The following is a 15,713-nucleotide window of genomic DNA, read 5'->3' on the forward strand; positions in this document are numbered from 1 at the left end:
ATGCACTGAAATGAATCAAACTGCAAATACAACATACTAGAGCTTGAAGGCTGTCTAGATTATGAAAGAATACAGCTCACAATTCAATAGGCTAACCTTTTACCTTAAGTAAAAAATGAAAAAAAAAATTTAACTCAAAACAGACAGAAGAAAATATATAAAAAGATCACAACAAAAATAAAAGGAAAAGAGAACATAGGCAGAAAAAATGAAAGAACTCAAAGGTTAGTTATTTGAAAAAAATAAATTAATAAAATTCTAAACAGACTGACAAAGTAAAAAAAACCCCACAAATTACTAATATCAGAAATTAAATAGAAGATATCATTAAAGATACCATAAAAACTAAAAAGGAAATAATTAAAAAATTTATTTGCATAAGTTCAATAGCTCAGATGGAATCGAGCCATTTCTCAATAGTCAGACACTACCAAAACTCACCTCAGATCAAATGAAAAATCTCAAAAGAACTGAAACTATTGAAGTAATTGATGTCATAGTTTAATCTTTTTTAAAAGTAAGAAATCTATAGATCCAGATGATTTCACTGGAGATCTCTCCCAAATGTTTAAATAGAATTAACATCAATTCTACAAAAATCTCTTCAAGAAAATAGAAGAGGAAGAGATATATCCCAACTCATTGTATGAGATTAAGATTACCCTTCTATGCAAACAAGGCAAGACTGTACAAAAAAAATTCTACAACTAATAATTTTTATGAGCATATAACGCAACAACCCTCCCTAAAATATTAGCAAATATTTAAAAAATAATACATCATAACAATGCAAAGTTTACTTGAGGATTGCAATGCAGTTCAATATGTCACAGTTAATGTAAACCACCATAATAACAGTCTATCTAGTTTGATGACCATCTTAGTTGGAGGGAGAAAAAACATTGACAATATACAACGTCTTTCTGTGAGAAATACTCTCAGAAAACGAGAACTAGATAAGAACTTAGCCTGATAAAGCACATCTGCAAAAAATCAACAGCTAATGTCAAATTTTATAGTGAAAGACTGAATGCTTTCTGTTTAAGATAAAAAAGTAGGCAAAGATGTCCACTGTCACCACTTCTATTGAAGATTTTAGTAGAATTCTAAGCAGTGGAATAAAGTGAAAAGAATAAGACTAAATAAAAAACTAATAGATTAGAATAAAATAGATGGAACTGTTTCTATACTCAGGGAGATAATTGTCTACATATAAAACCCCAAGAAAACTAAAAAAGAAAAAAAAATCCTAGAAGTAACAAATGAGTTTGACAAGGTGGCAGGATATAAGGTCAATGCACAAAAACTAATACTTTCTCCATATGAAAACAAACTATAGAAACCAAAATGTAAAAAAAAAAAATTTCAATGGCACCCAAAAATAAATACTTTGACACAGATCAAACAAAACATGCATAGGGGTCTGCACGATAAAAGCTATAAAATGCTGATGAAAGAAATCAAAGAATACCTAAACAAATAGTTGGACTTAGAAAGTCAACATAGCAAAGAGATCAATAAATTCTCACCAAATTGATATGTAGATTCAAAACAATGCCAAACAAAATTCCAGCAGGAATTTTTGTAGATACAAGCTGATTCAAAAATGTATAGAACTGCAAAATAACTGAAATAGTTAAAACAATTCTGAGCTGGGCTCGGTGGGTCAGCCGGTAATCCCGTGCCTTTGGAAGGCTGAGGTGAGTGGACTGCCTGAGCCCGCGGGTTCGAGACCCGCCTGGGCAGCGAGACCTCATCTCTACAATAAATCAAAAAAAATCAGCCGGGCGTGGTAGCGCATGCCTGTAATTCTGGCTACTCGGAAGGCTGAGGTGGAAGGACCGCCAGAGCCCAGCAGGTCAAGGCTGCGGTGGCCGGGAGCGGCCACTGCACTCCAGTCTGGGCGACTGAGTGAGACTCCAACTCAAAGACAAAAACAAAAACAAAAAACAATTCTGAAAAGGTAGAATCACACTAATTTTTAAATTTACTATAAGACTATAGTAACCAACACAATGTGTTATTGTCTAAGCTATAGACATACAGATCAAGACAACTAAAGAGAGGCCAGAAATAGACTCACACAAATATGGGTCATGGAGTCTTTAAAAAGGACTAAGATAATTTAATTGAGAAGTGTTAGTGATTTCAAGAAATTGTATTGAAATAATTAGACAACTATAAGTTAAAAAAAGAATCTCTATCTAAATCTTATACTTTATACAAATAAACAATACAACTAAAAAGTAAACGAGAAACTATAAGCTGTTTTAAAAGAAAACATAGAAGAAAATCTTCATGACTTGAAGTTAAGCAAAAAGGTGTTAAACATGACACCAAAAGCATGATTCATAAATTTTAAAAATGATAAATTGGAATTTCTCAAAATTAAAAGTCAAACTGGAGGTGTTTGAAAATAATATACCCCATAAAAGGCTTATATTAGAATATACAAATAACTCTCAAAACTCAAGTGTTAGAAACTAAGCAGCTTAATTTAGAAAATGGGCCAAAGATGTCAGTACATGATTCAGCGAAGTGGAAATATGAATGACAAATGAACACATGAACAGTTGCTGTGCATTATTACCCATCAGAAAATATAAATTAAGACCATGATGAGATATCACAACACACATTTGAGAAAGGTGAAATCAAAAATAAAATACTGACATTACTAAGTTTTACCAAGGGCAAGGAACAACTTGAACTCTTATATGTAACTAGTATATGAGATGACACAACCTTTGTAGAAAATGATTGGATAATTTTTTATAAAACATAGATTTAGAATATGACTCAACAATGCCATTCCTGAAAACTTACGTTCACACAAATACTTACAATGTACACATGAATACTCATAGCAGCTCTATTCATATTTGCCAAAATTGAAAAACAACCCAAATATCCTTCGATGGGTAAATGGATACACTTTGCTGCATCCATACAATAGAATGAAACTGAACAACTAGAAGAAATGAACCTCTAACACACACAGCAACTGGATTGATTCTTAAAGGCATTTTCCTCAGTGAAAGAAGCCAGTCTCAGTAAATGCTTATTCTTCCATTTACATGACATTCATGAAAAGACAGACTACAGTGATGCAGAACGAATGAGTGGTTGTCAAAATTAGGTATTGGAGGAGGGTAAGATTAAAAAGAAATAACACATGGGAGTTGTTTTTTTTTTTTTTTAGAAAGGCTATGGAACTCTTTTGTTTCCTGATTGTGATTGTGGTTACATGAATCCATACATGGGTTTTAATTGTATTTCAAAATGTTTAAAAAAGAGTTTTACTGGTCAATAACTTAGAAATACTAAAGTAGGAAATAAAAAGATGGAATGACTATATTAATTTCAGAAACACTGATATTATTAGAAGGAAAATCATTAAGGATACATTGGACCATTGCATAATGATAAAGGAAGCAATTCAACAAGAACACATATTAATTCTAAATGTTTATGTACCTAAAATCAATACTTCAAAATTAATGAAACAAAAACATATAGAACTAAATGGACAGTAGTCACATCTACAGTTACACTGGGAGACTGCTAGACTCTTCTCTAAGTAAGTGGTAGAAATGGGGGACAGAAAACATGAAGAGATGTAGAGGCACCCAAACAGCACTCCCAGCTTACCTCATATACTTGGCATTTCTAGAACGCTCTACACAAGTACAAGAAAGTCTACATGATTTTCAGGTGCACATGGAATATTCAGTAAGGTAGGCTCTAAAACGACACTTAACAAAGTTAAAAGAATTGAAACTATACAAAGCATATTCTCTGTCTGTAGAAGAATTAAACTAAATATTATAATACCAGAGATAACTGCAAATATCCTAAACATTTGAAAACTTAAAAACACATTTTTAGTGACTCATATTTTAAGAGAAATTATTAAGGGAAATTAGAGAATATTTAGAAATGGATGAGAATAAAAATATAACATGATGTATGTAATTCAGCTAAAGGGAAATTTATGACATTAAATGTTTAGATTACAAAGGAGGAAAAACTCAAATCAATAAGCTTCCACCTTAAGAAATGATAAAAGAAAAGCACATTGAACCATAATCAACAGAAGTAAGGGAATTATATAGATAAGAGCAAGATCAATGAAATTGAAATTAGTTAAATACAGAAGATTGAAACAGGACCCATACCTATCACCATACACAAAAATTAACTCTAAATGGATCAAAGACCTAAATGTAAAACATCAACCTATGAGAATCTTTTTGTTGGTTTGTTTTTACCTTTAATTTTTTTATTTTAAAATTGTGGGGTACAATTGAGGGTTAGGTATACAAATATTCATTGTGCAGGTACCCTTGATGATGAGGTGTGCCCCCCTTCCCCAGGCAGTTTCCCACTAATGCCAATCCCACCTCACTGCCCTCTTATTCCCCCACAATTTCCCACTACTGCCAATCATTTTCTTATAGTAATATGATAGTTGTTCAAGGTCCACTTATGGGCAGGTTCTCTCTCTCTTTTTTTTTTTTTTACTTTCAGTTCTTTTTGTCTTTTAATTTTTATTTTCAAATTGTGGGATACAATTCAGGGTTAGGTATACAAATGTTCATTGTGCAAGTACCCTTACTGATGAGGTGTGCCCCCCCCATGACGGATATCGACTACCGTTAATCTCAACTATCCCCCACCTCCGCAGCTTCCCACTACTTTCAATCCATTTTCTACAGTAATATGGTAGTTGTTCAAGGTCCACTTATGAGTGAGAACATGTGATACTCAGTTCTTTGATTCTGAGTGAGATCACTCAGTATTATAAGCTCTAATTCCACCCATGTTGCTGCAAAGTTCATAATTTTGTCATTCTTTATGGCTGCGTAATATTCCATCCTGTGTATGCAACACCTTTTTTTTAATCCAGTTGTCTTTCGACAGGCAGCATGGTTGGTTCCGTGTTTTTGCTATTGTGAACAATGCTGCAATAAATATACATGCATGGGCATCTTCTTCATAGAGTGATTTGAGTTCCTCCAGATATTTTCCCAGTAGAAGGATTGCAGGGTCATATGGAAGGTTGATTTTTAGATCTTTTAAGGAATCACCACACTGTTTTCCACAGAGGTTGTATTAGTTTACACTCCCACCAACAGTGCAAAAGTGTTCCCTTTTCCCCGCATCCTCTTCAGCATCTGTTGTTTCTTGAGTTACTGACGATGGCCATCCTGACTGGAGTTAGGTGGTATCTCAGTAATTTTAATTTGCATTTCTTTGATGACTAATGAAGTTGAACATTTTTTCATATATCTGCTGGCTGCTCATATGTCTTCTTTTGAGAAGTGTCTATTCATAGCTTTTGCCCGCTTTGTAATGGGGCTGTTAGTTTTTTTCTTTCCAGCACGTTTGAGTTCCTTGTAGATCCTTGATGTTAGGCCTTTGTCAGACATGGAGTTGACAAATATTTTTTTCCCAGTCTGTGGACTGTCTCCCTGCTCTCTTGATGGTTTCTTTGGCTTTGCAGAAGCTTGTCAGTTTAATGAGGTCCCACTTGTCTATCTTATTGCTTATGGCCTGGGCACTTCGGGTTTTGATCAGGAATTGGTTGCTAGTTCCAACTTCCCTAAGAGTGTCTCCTGCATTTTCTAAGGTTCTTACAGTTTGAGGTTTTACATTTAGGTCTGTGATCCATTTAGAGTTGATTTTTGTGTATGAGGATAGGTAGAGGTCCTGTTTCATTCTTCTGTATGTGGTCAGCCAGTTTTCCCAGCACCATTTACTGAATAGGTTCTCCTCTCCCCAGTTGCATATGGTGGAGGCTTGTCGAAGATGAGTTGACTGAGAAATTGAGGTTTTGCTTCTGGAACCTCAATTCTATTCCATTGTTCTATATGCCTGTTCTTGTACCAATACCAGGCTGTTTTGATTATTGTGACTTTATAGTATAGTTTAAAGTCTGGGAGGGTGATACCTCCTGCTTTTTTTTTTTTTCTGAGGATTGTTTTGGCTATTCTTGGTCATTTATGTTTCCATATGAATTTCTGTATTGTTTTTCCTAGGTCTGAGAAGAATGTTGCTGGTAATTTCATGGGTATTGCATTAAATCTGTAAATTGCCTTAGGTAAAATGGACATCTTAACAATGTTGGTTCTTCCAATCCATGAGCATGGAAAATTTTTCCACTTTTTTGTGTCATCTTTGATTTCTTTGAGCAGTGTTTTGTAGCTTTCATTATAAAGGTCTTTCACGTCTCTGGTTAGGAAGATGCCAAGGTATTTCTTTTTGTGTGTGTGTGTGGCTATTGTGAATGGAATTGTGCTTTTTATTTGGGTTTCTGTTTGTTTATTATTGGTGTATAGAAATGCAGTTGTCTTTTGCACATTTATTTTATACCCTGGGACTTTACCAAAGTCCTTTATCAGTTCAAGGAAGTTTTTGACAGATTCTTTTGGGTTTTCAAGGTATAGATTCAAGCCATCTGCAAAGAGATAAAACTTGGCTTCCTCTTTTCCTATTTGGATACCCCTGATCGCCTTCTGTTCTCTGATTGCTCTAGTTAGGACTTCCAAAACTATTTTGAACAGGAGGGGTGAGAGTGGGCATCCTTGTCTTGTTCCAGTTTTCAGGGGAAATGGTTCCAATTTCTGTCTGTTTAGCAGTGTGCTGGCTGTGGGTTTCTCGTAGATGGCTCTTACTATTTTGAGGTATGTTCCATCTATGCCTAGATGTTCGCGGGCTTTTATCAAGAAGGGGTGCCGGATTTTATCAAAAGCTTTTTTTGCATCTAATGATATAATCATGTGGTTTTTGTTTTTACATCTGTTGATGTATTTAATTATGTTTATGGTCTTATGAATGTTCAACCAGCCTTGCATCCCAGGGATGAAGCCTACTTGGTTGTGATGGATGATTTTTAAGATGTGTTCTTGAATCCGGTTTGCTAGGATCTTGTTGAGAATTTTAGCGACTATGTTCAACAAGGATATTGGCCTATAGTTCTCTTTCTTTGTTGGGTCTTTACCTGACTTGGGTATCAATGTGATGTTAGCTTCATAAAATGATTTGTGGAGAGTGCCATCTTTCTCAATTGCCTGGAATACTTTCAATAGGATTGGTATCAGTTCCTCCTTTTATGTTTTGTAGAATTCTTCAGGAAAGCCATCTGGTCCAGGACTTTTTTTGTTGGTAGTTTTCTTATGACATAATCAATTTCCTTGATTGTTTTTGGTCTATTTAGGGTCTCAGTGTCTTCTTGTTTCAACCTAGGGAGATTGTGTGATGTCAGAAAGTCTTCCATTTCCTTTAGGTTTTGAAGTTTGTTTCCATGTGATTGTACATAGTAGTCTCTGATAATCTTTTGTATTTCTTCCGGGTCAGTTGTGACTTCATCTTTTGTGTTTCTGATTGAGTTTATTTGGGCTTTTTCATTCCTTTTCTTGGTCAGTCTGGCTAGGGGACCTCTATCTTGTTTATCCTTTCAAAGAACTCGCTTTTTGTTTCATTTATTTTTTGTATTATCTTTTTTCTTCAATGTCCTGGATTTGGGCTTTTATTTTGGTGAACTGATTCTTCTGCTAAAGTTAGGGTTTTGGTGGTCTTGCATTTCCAGCTTCCTTAGGTGGTTTGTTAGGCTGTTAATGTGTGATCTTTCCATTTTCTTCATGTCTGTTTGTAAAGATATGAATTGCCCTCTTACTGCAGTTTTCATGACATCCCAGAGGTTTTGGTAAGATGTTTCTTCATTTTCATTTGTTTCCAGGTACCTTTTAATCTCTGTTTTGATTTCATCACTGATCCAGGTGTTGCTTAGTATCATACTGTCTAGTGTCCATGTCTTTATAGGTTTTGGAGGAAATTTGTTGATGTTGATATTTATTTTTATTCACCGTGGTCTGTGAATGTACATGGTAAAATTTCAGTCTTATGAAATTTGCTTATGTTTGATTTATGGCCAATGATGTGGTTGATCTTAGAGTATGTTCCATGAGGTGATGAGTAGAATGTATATTCTGTGGTTGTTGGGTGGAGTGTTCTGTAGATATCAATTAGGTCCATTTGTTCAAGAGTCTCATTGAGGTTGCAGATCTCCTTGCTGGTTTTTTGTCTTGATGTTCTGTTCAGGGTTGTGATTGGCGTATTAAAGTCCCCAGCTATGATAGTGTTAGGGTCAATCTCTTTTTTGAGTTTCCATACAAGCTGCTTTACGAACTTTGGTGGTTCTTTATTGGGTGCATATATGTTTAGGATGGATATTTCTTGTTGATGGATTGAACCTTTTATCATTATATAGTGACCTTCTTCATCTTTAAAATTTTTGATAGCTTAAAGAGTATTTTGCCTGAGATTAAAATTGCAACTCCAGCTTTCATTTGTGTTCCATTTGCCTGAAATTTTGCTTCCCATTCTTTTACTTTGAGTCTGTGAATGCCCCTTCTGGTGAGATGAATCTCTTGGAGACAATATATTGTTGCTTTAAGATATTTCATCCATTTTGCCATTCTATGTCTTTTCAGTAGTGCATTTAGTCATTCACATTCAGGCTAATTATTGACATGTGAGAGTTTATCCCTGAATGGGGTTCTTATAGAGGTGTTGGTGATCCTCTTTGTTTGTTGTGTTTCTTTTGATTTTGGGGTTGTTTCATGTGTGTTTTCAATCTTTTTCCTGCTCTTGTGAAGAATGTTTTTGTTCCTTTTTCCCTTTCTTCTGTGTTTAATACTTTCTTAAGTGTTTCTTGTAGGGTTGGTCTAGAAGCAGTGTAAGTTTTTAGAGATTGAGTGTCTGGGAAAGATTTTAATTCTCCCTCACTGATTAAGCTTAATTTAGCTGGGTAGGTTATTCTTGGTTGAAATTGATTATCTTTGAGGACTTTGAAGATTGGGCTCCAAACTCTCCTAGCCTGAAGTGTTTCTGTAGATATATCTGCTGCTATTATAAGAATCTTAGAAAATACAAGAGACACCCTTATGGAAATTGGAACTGGCAATCAATTACCGATCAAAACTGTAAGTGCCCATACCATAAGAAATAAGACAAGTGGGATCACATCAAACTGATGAGCTTCTGCAAAGCAAAAGAAACCATCAAGAGAGCAGGGAGACAGTTCACAGAATGGGAAAAAATATTTGCCAACTGTATATCTGACAAAAGCCTAACAGCTCGGATCTATAAGGAACTCAAATGCGTCAAAAGAAAAAAAACAAACAGCCCCATTAAAAAGTGGGCAAATGTCATGAATAGACACTTCTCAAAAGATATATGGGCATCCAACAGATACATGAAAATGCTCAGCCTCATTCATCATCAGAAAAATGTAAATCAAAACCACATTGAGATACCACCTAACCCCAGTAAGAATGACCATCATTAATAAAACAAAGAAAAACAGATGCTGGCTAAGATGTGGAGAAAAATGAATGCTTCTACACTGCAGGTGGGAATGCAAACTAGTGCAACCCCTTTGGAAGACGGTGTGGTGATTTCTGAAAGAACTAGAAATTGAACCTCCATATGACCCAGCAATTCCCCCATTTGGAATATACCTGGGGGAACTGAAATCATTCTACAAAAAAAGATACCTGCACACACATATTTGTTGCAGCTCTATTTACAATAGTAAAAAACATGGAACCGACCATGCTGCCCATCAAAACTGGACTGGGTAAAAAAAAAAAAGTGGTACATATACACAATGGAATATTATGCATCCATCAAGAAGGACAAACATACGGACTTCACAGCAACTTGGATAGATTTAGAGTCGATCATACTCAGTGATCTATCACAGAAACAAAGAACAGAATACCATATGTTCTCACTCATAAGCGAACCTTGAACAATTATCATAATACTATAAGAAAGAGATTGGCAGTGTTGGGAAACTGCCAGGGGAGTGGAGGTGGAATTGTCGGTTGAAGAAAACTGCCAGGGGAGGGAGGGGCACACCTCATCAACAACTGTACCTGCATAATGAACATTTGTATACCTAACCCTGATTTGTACTCTATATCTTTAAAATAAAAAAAAATTAAAGAAAATATAAAGGAATTCAGAATGATGAACAATGATGTCTCAAGATTACCACTGGGTTAAGAAGGAAGGTAGAGATCAAGAAAGATGCATGGGCTCCGACTATATTGCTAAAAGTGGGAACACAGGTAATGTTGAAATTATGATTTATGCCTTTTCGTGTGTCTTAAATATCTTATTATAATTTTTAAAAATCTGTGCCGAATACAAAGTTCTATGTGGATGCTCATTATCGCAATCAAAATATTTTAAACTACCTAAGTGACCAACAATAGAATATTAGTTGAAAAAATTATGGTGCCGCAAAAAAACACAAGGCAATATTGTTAATATTACTAGGATTGTCCTAAGAACTTTTAGGTACCTACTTTCACTGAGCTAGATTCTGCATCTACCTTTTAACGGAAGATGGTTGAAAACCAGTGCCTACAGAAAGACAAATACAGAATGATCTCACTTATATTAGAACCTAGCACAGTTGAACTCATAGAAGCAGAGAACAGATTGATGGTTATCAGAGGCTGGGGAATGGGGGATAAGGGGAGATGGTGTTCAAGGGATACAAAGTTTCAGCCAGACAGGAGGAATAAGTTTTTTGATATCTATTATATTGAACAGCAAGGTAACTAGAGTTAATAATAATGTATTATATATTTCAACATTGCTAAAATAGTAAATTTTAAATGTTCTCACCACAAAAAATAAGCACTTGAGGTAATGAATCTGTTAACTAACTTGATTTCATCATTCCATATTGTATACATACATCATAATATCACTCTGTATTCCATAAATATGTACAATTATAACATCAATTATGATACAATTTTTACAAATAAATGTCTAACTGAAAAAAATTAGTTAAATCATAAATAATATCAATGATGCAAAAGTTGTTTCTTTGAAATAAAGAAAAGGAAACATCCAGTAACATTTAAAACGTTGTTGAGAAACAATGGCTTTGGGCACAGTTATAGTTTAAAAAAATGGTAGATATAGAGCAAGCAATATATGACACATGAATTTCTAGAAAGAGTAAAAAGACAGAACATATATTATAACCACATAAATGAACAACTATCTTACAATCTGGTAGTAATGTGTAATTGTTTGAAAGGTTGGAACACTCGGCAAATCATTGAGATCAACAACAAATGCATAGAAAAGAACAAAAATGATAATATGCAAAAGTAAGTTTTTAATTTGCAAGGGGAAAATCCTGGTTAAATATATAACAAGGCTGGCAAAAAGATATTGGCAAAAATGCTGGTGTTTACTAAGTCCATCTGATTCTATTTTGTAGAATGTGAATTATGTTTTAAAAGGGAAAAATAAAAATATTATAAAATTACTCCATAGCAAAGAAATAAATTAGGTGCATATCTATGAGAAAGTAGTCACAGTACTTGCAAAATGGTGATTTGCTGTTCTTTCTATGTAGTTTTTTGTGTGAAAGATAATCGGGTATAAAATTCAACTATGTGTTGAAAACACAATTAAAAAACAGACTATTGTTATGAAAATCTTGCACCTTTCTTATAAAAATCAGTGTTTAAAAAAGTACAGGTCCAATAATGACTAAAAATTAGTGGCATTAATGACTGAGAAACTTTTTAAAAATAGCACAATACATTTATCATAAGTTTTTACAAAAGACATTAACTTTGACAGGAGACATATAAATGACAGTCATAGCAGTGAACGCTATCATGAGAATTTCTATTGCCAATATTGTGTACATACAATCCTTCCTATAAATATTGAATTCAATCATGTCAAAAGGAATAGAGCTGAAATATAAATACAATTTTCCATTTCAAAATAAAAGTTATTACTTTTTCTAGAGAAAAAGTTTTGTGAACAAAATAAATTCTTATATTTGAAGGGTTACATTTGAAAGTCTGAGAGATGTTGGATGACTATGCCTAGCCTAGTAATTGAATTTCAAAGTTTTTAAGTTTCTCAATAGTTACACAAGCAGCAGGTATGCCAGAGGCTGAATAGAATTCATCAAGAGTCTGATCAATAGTACAAACAAACTATCTAGATAATGCATGTTTATTTTTGGTAACCCAAAACACATTTTAAAATATTTACAGTGTTTTATTATACTGGTAATTCATAGGTACTTCAGAAGTGTTAGAAATACTGAAAGCATAAATAAGAGAATAAAAATCCCTTACATTTCCATAACTGAAAGAAAACCATTGTTGGTATTTTGCTGTAGTCACTCCCAGTTGCTTGCCGGTATGTCTCCACGAACACATATGTGTGTGCCATAGTCTTTCAATCTGGTTTTCCTTTGAGTAAGTTGAAATGCTGGGGCATTTGTCATGCGTACATAATGTTGGTTCTAATTTTGTAGTACAGGACTTCTGATTCTGGTCAAGATGTGGTAAGAAGGACCAAATTTAGACGTCTACCAAATTTACAACCAGACAAAATATATGAAACAGTGATTTTTCAATTTACTGGGCATCAGACAGGACAGTGTTCTCTGAGAGATGAAAAATAAGTGAGACAAGCCCTGAAATTGCCCATGTTCACTGTCTGAAGAGACGTGGTGGATCACAATGCACAGAAGGGAGCCTAATTGCTGCCTTAAGCTGAGGACATGGAGCTGGGAGTCTAGGGACGCCAAGATTGATGGTGCGTGTAGGACAAAAGTTCAGAGAGGGGAGAGCTCCACAAAGAGAAATCTCTAAAGATCATGCAGGTCTTAGAATGATCCCTGTTCCCATTAGACAGAATGGAAAACCTCATAACTCATGGAGGTGAGGAGATGTCGGCCATGGGCTAAACATTGCTTGTATCTCACCTAAACGAAGTTTAAAAGTAAGACTCAAAATGATGACACCATTTCCAAGAAATTTAACTGAATTTCACCAAAAGATTGAGTATTTTTTCTAGAAACATAAAAAAATCCAGTTCTCAACAAGGTAAAATATACAGTGTCTGATATCGAATGCCAAATTTATTAGGCATCGAAAGAAGCAGGAATGTAGGATGAATAACAAAGAGGGAAAAAATGAAAACTGAACTAAAAAATAAGACAGGTGATAGAGTTCGTAGACAAAAGCATCAAAACAGTATTGTATATGCCATTTCATGTGTTCAAAAAATAATTGAAAAGGTTAAAGATGTTACACAGGGAATTGGAAGATATAAATAAGACAGCAGATAGATTTTGAGATGTGGAAGCTGTAACAGCTGAGTTTAAACAAAACACGGGCTTGGGTTAATGGCAGATTAGACATGTAAGAAAAAAGGAGTAGTGAACTTAAGATGGAGTAATAAAACTTTCCAGAATGAAGCACAGAGAGAGGAAAACAATGAATAGAACATTAGTGAGTTGTGAGGCAACTTCAGGAGGCCTAATGTGCATGCCACTGAACACTCTGAAGAAGAGAAAGAAGAGGGGCTAGAAAAAAATATTTGAAAAACCAGTGGATAAAGGTATTCAAATTTGAGAAAAACTATAAAACAAGATTTGAAAAACTAAAAAAAAACAAAAACAAAAAAACAATCCCACAAACAAGAAATATGAAAAAAGCTATGCCAAGGTCCATCAAAATTAACTTACTTAAAACCAGTGATAAAGAGAAAACCTTAAATGTACCAAAAGGAGAAAAAAAGACACTTTACTTATAGAGAAATGATAAGAGGAGATTTCTTGTCAAAAACAGTGAAACCAAAGGGAAGGGGAGGGAGCAACATCCTTAAGGAACTAAAAGAAAAATAAAACTGTCGCTCTAACAATCCATACACTATAAAAATACATTGCGGAAAAAGGTGAAATAAAGGCTTTTTCTGAAATACAAAACATTACATAATCAATATTTTGACAGGTAGTGTGACAAATTTTAAAGGATTTTTTAAATGAATGTTTAAATCTTTTAGTCAGACAGAAATTGATACAAGATAAAAATCTGGACCTACACAAATAAATGAAGAGAACCAGAAATGGCAACTATAGGGGTAAGTATAACGATGATTTCCTTATTTTGTAAATGTCTTTTTTTTATAGCTTAGAGCCTAGGCTTAATTAATTTATTTATTATAAAGATGTGGGGTACAATTCAGGGTTAGATATACAAACGTTGATTATGCAGGTACCCTTGTTGATGAGGTATGCCCCTCCCTCCCCTAGCAGTTGCCCGCAACTGCCTATGCCACACCCCCTTCCCTGACAGTTTCCCATTACTGCCAAATGCTTTCTTACAGTACTATAATTGTTTTAGATCTGCTTATGAGTGTGAACATATGGTACTCTGTTCTTTGTTTCTGTGATAGATCACTGAGTATGATAGACTCCAAATCCATCCAAGTGGATGTGAAGTCCATATGTTTGTCCTTCTTTATGGCTGCATAATATTCCATTGTGTATGTATGCCACATTTTCTTTATGCAGTCCAGCTTCGATAGGCAACATGGTTGGTTCCATGTTTTTGCTATTGTGAATAGAGTTGCAAGAAGCATATGTGTACGGGTATCTTTTTTGTAGAATGATTTCAATTCCTGTGGGTCTATTCCCAATAGGGGAATTGCTGGGTCATATGGAAGGTCAATTTCTAGTTCTTTCAGAAATCACCACACTGTCTTCCATAGAGGTTGCACTAGTTTGCATTCCCGCCAGCAGTGTAGAAGCATTCCTTTTTCTCCACATCCTCACCAGCATCTGTTGTTGAGTATTTTAACGATGGTCATTCTTACTAGGGTTAGGTGGTATCTCAATTGTGGTTTTTATTTGCATTTCTCTAATGACGAGTGAGGCTGAGCACTTTTTCATGTGTATGTTGGCTGCCCATATAACTTCTTTTGAGAAGTGTCAGTTCATGTCTTTTGTCCACTTGGTAATGGAGCTGTGTTTTTCCTTTCCGTGCGTTTGAGTTCCTTGTAGATCCTAGATGTTAGGCCTTTGTCAGATATACAGCTGGCAAATATTTTTTCCCATTCGGTGGGCTGTCTCCCTGCTCTCTTGAGGGTTTATTTTGCTTTGCAGAAGCTTGTCAGTTTGATGAGGTCCCACTTGTCCATCTTATTTCTTAAGGTGTTGATTGGCCTTTAGGGTTCTGAATAGGAATTGGCTGCCAGTTCCAATTTCCATAAGGGTGTCTCCTTCGTTTTCTAAGATTCTTATAGTTTGAGGTTTTACGTGTAGGTCTTTGATCCATTTAGAGTTAATTTTTGTGTATGGGGATAGGTAGGGGTCCTGTTTCAATCTTCTGCATGTGGTCAGCCAGTTTTCCCAGCACCATTTACTGAATAGGTTCTCCTCTCCCCAGTGGTTGTTGTTGGAGGCTTTTCAAAGATGAGTTGGTTGAGGAATTGAGGCTTTGCTTCTGGAATCTCTATCCTGTTCCATTGAACTATGTGCCTTTTCTTGTACCAATACCAGGCTGTTTTGATTACTGTAGCTTTATAGTAAAATTTGAAGTCTGGAAGTGTGATATCTCCTGCTTTGTTTCTCTTGCTAAAGATTGTTTTGGTGATTCATGGTTGTTTACATTTCCATATGAATTTCTGTATTGTCATTTCCAGATCTGAGAAGAATGATGTTGGTAACTTAATGGTATTGTGTTGAATCTGTAGATTGCCTTTGGTAGGATGGACAGTTTAACAATGTTGATTCTTCAAATCCATAAGCATGGAATGTTTTTTCATTTGTTTGTGTCTTCTTGGATTTCTTTGAGCAATGTTTT

This window comes from Carlito syrichta, unplaced genomic scaffold (assembly GCF_000164805.1).
Source record: "Carlito syrichta isolate Samal-C Ts95f unplaced genomic scaffold, Tarsius_syrichta-2.0.1 Scaffold308863, whole genome shotgun sequence".
NCBI lineage: Eukaryota > Metazoa > Chordata > Mammalia > Primates > Tarsiidae > Carlito > Carlito syrichta.